This window comes from Alexandromys fortis, unplaced genomic scaffold (assembly GCF_014885135.2).
Source record: "Alexandromys fortis isolate MF-2015 unplaced genomic scaffold, M_Fortis_MF-2015_v1.1 scaffold_185, whole genome shotgun sequence".
In the NCBI taxonomy this organism is placed as follows: domain Eukaryota; kingdom Metazoa; phylum Chordata; class Mammalia; order Rodentia; family Cricetidae; genus Alexandromys; species Alexandromys fortis.
The window spans coordinates 2077466-2080926 of record NW_026068094.1 but is presented as its reverse complement, the minus strand read 5'-3'; positions in this window follow the sequence as shown (position 1 = coordinate 2080926).

Genomic DNA, 3461 nt, shown 5'->3' with positions numbered 1-3461 from the left:
GAACCCTGATTGCTCTTTGGGCTGACGAGGGAGGGGGACTTGATTGGGGGAGGGGTAGGGAAAGGGGAGGTGGTGGTGGGGAAGAGACAGAAATCTTTAATAAATAAATATTAAAAAAAAGACTACAGTTACCCCGATACCCAAACTATACAAAGACACAACCAAGAAAGAGGATTACAGATCGGAGGATCGCAGATCAGTCTCCCTCATGAACATTGATGCAAAAATACTCAATAATATACTGGAAAACTCAATCCAAAAATACAACAAAGTCATCCACCATGATCAAGTAGGCTTCATCTAAGAGATGGAGGGATGGGTCAACATACAAATATCTGTCAATGTAATCCAGCATAAAATTAAACTGAAAAATAAAAGAGCAAATTATCATCTCATTATATGGTGAAAAAGCCTTTGACAAAATTCAACACCTCTTTGTGATAAAGGTATTGGAGAGATCAGGGCTACAAGGAACATACCTAAACATAATAAAGGTAATATACAGCAAGCCAACATTAAACTAAATGGAGAGAACTCAAAGTGATCCCACTAAAATCAGGATAAGACAAGGCTGTCTACTCTCTCCATATCTATGCAACATAATACTCAAAATTCTAGCTATACCAATAAGACAACAAAAAGAGATCAAGGGGATCCAGATTGGAAGGGAAGAAGTTAAACTTTTGGTATTTGCATATGATATGATAGTATACATGAGTAACCAGAAAAATTCTACCAGGAGACTTCTACAACTGATAAATACCTCCAGTAATGTGGCAGGATACAAAATTAACCCAAAAAATCAGTGGTCTTCCTATCTACAAATGATAATTGGGACAAGAAAGAAATCAAAGAAAGACCACATTTTATAATAGCCACAAATAACATAAAATGTCTTGTGATAACTCTAACCAAAGAAGTGAAAGACCTGTTCAAAAAGAACTTTAAATCTTTAAAGAAAGAAATTGAAAAATATATCAGAAAATGGGAAGATCTCCCATGTTCAATAGTAGGATTAGCATAGTAAAAATAGCAATCTTACCAAAAACATTCTACAATTTCAATGCAATTCTCATCAAAACCCAATACAATTCTTCAGAGACCTTGAAAGAACAATACTCAACTGTAGTTCATTCATATGGAAAAACAAAAAACCCAGGATGGCCAAAATAATCCCTTAGAATAAAGCAATTTCTGGAAGTATCACCATCCCTGACCTCAAATTGTACCACTGCGCTATAGTATTAAAAAAAATAGCTTTGTAATGGCATAAATACAGACATGTGGAACAATGGAATGGAATTAAAGTTACTAATACTAATCCACACACCTATGAACACCTGGTTTTTGACAAGAAATCCAAAATTGGACAATGAAAAAAAGAAAGTATCTTCAACAAATGGTACTGACATAACTGGATTTCGACATGTAGAATGCAAATAGATCCATCTCATTCCCCGTGCACAAAACTCAAGTTCAGGTAAATCAAAGACTTCAATATAAACTCTCTTACTCTGAACCTGATGAAAAAGAAAGTGGCAAGTAGCCTTGAACACATTGGTATAGGAGACAACTTCCTAAATATAACACCAGTAGCATAGACACTGATAGCAACAATCTAAAAATGGGACCTCCTAAAACTGAGAAGCTTCAGGACATGGTCAATAAGACAAAACAGCAGCCTACAAAATGGGACAAGATCTTCACCAACCTCACATCTGATCTGACAGAGGGCTGATCTCCAATATATATAAAGAAGGCAAAGGGCTAGACAACCAAACACCAAACAATCCAATTAAAAATGGGATCTAGATCTAACCAGAGAATTCTCAACAGAAGAAACTCAAATGACTGAAAGACATTATTGTTCAACATCCTTAGACATCAGAGAAATGCAAAGCAAAATGACACTGAGATGCCATCTTACACCTGTCAGAATGGCAAAGATCAAAAACACTGATGACAGCTTATCCTGCAGAGGATGTGGACTAAGGGAAGCACTCCTTCATTGCTGTTGGGAGTGTAAACTTGTACAGTCACACTGGAAACCAATATGGCAAATCTCAGAAAATTGGGAATCAATCTACCTTAAGACCCAGCAATACTGCTTTTAGACACATATCCAAAGGATACACAATCATCCCACAAGGACATTTGCTCAACTTTGCTCATAGAAGCATTATCTGTAATAGCCAGAACCAGGAAGCAATCTAGATACCCATAAACCAAAGAATGGGTAAACAAAGTGTGGTAAATTTACACAACAGAGTATTACTCATCAGTAAAAAAAGAATGACATCTTGAAATTTGTAGGAAAATGTGTGGGTCTAGGGTAAAAAAAAAAAACTTCCTAAGTGAGAAAACCCAAATCCAGAAAAACAATCACAGCATGTATTCACTCATAAGTAGATGTTATGTGTAAAGCAAAGGATAACCAAGCTATGATCCACAATCCCAGAGAGTCTAGGTAAGAAGGGGGACCAAAGAAGGACACACATAGAGAACCCCAGGATAGAAAATAGGATCTCCTGAGTCAAGTGGGAGTGGGGTAGAAAGGAAGAGATGGGTGATAGGAACATTAAGGATCAAGAAGACTGAGTTGGGGGAGGGACAGAAGGGGAGAGCAAGGAAAGATGTATCTTGATAGAGGGAGTTATTATGGGGTTAAGAAGAAACCTGGTGTTAGAGAAATTTTCAGGAATCCACAAGGATGACCCCAGCTAAGACTCCTAGCAATAGTGGAAATGGTGTCTGAAAGGGCCTTCCCCCTTTAATCAAATTATTGACTACCCTAATTGCCATCATAGAACCTACATCCAGTAACTGATGGAAGCAGATGCAGTGACCCACAGCCAAGCACTGTGTTGAGCTCCTGAAGTATAATTGAAGACAGGGGGGAAGAAACATATGAGTGGGGTAGGATCAAGATCATGATGGGGAAAACCACAGGGACTATGGACTGACAGCTGGAAAACCTGCATGGGATAGAACTAGACCCTCTGAAGGTAAGAGACAGTTATGTGACTTGATCCATAGCAGATGATGGGCCTTGACAGTGGCGCCAGGACCTCTCTCAGGTGAATAAACTGGCTTTTTGGAGCCTATTTCCTCTGGAGGAATTCCTTTCTTAGCATTGATACGGGGGGGGGGGTGGTCCTGCCTCAACTTGGTATGCCAGACTTTGTTGACACCCCAAAGATGACCTTACCCCTCTGGAGAGGATAGGGGATGGGAAGTGCAGAGGTGAGGGGCAGGAGAAAGGAAAGGATGGGGAACTGAGGTTGGTATATAAAATGAAAAGTAATTTTTAATAAAAATATGAAAAAATAAGTGTTTTCGGTGAACAACTAAAAGAGAAGAGGAGAAAGAGAAGGGGGAGAAATAAGAAGGAGGAGAAGGAGGAGGAGGAAGAGGAGAAGAAGAAGAAGAAGAAGAAGAAGAAGAAGAAGAAGAAGAAGAAG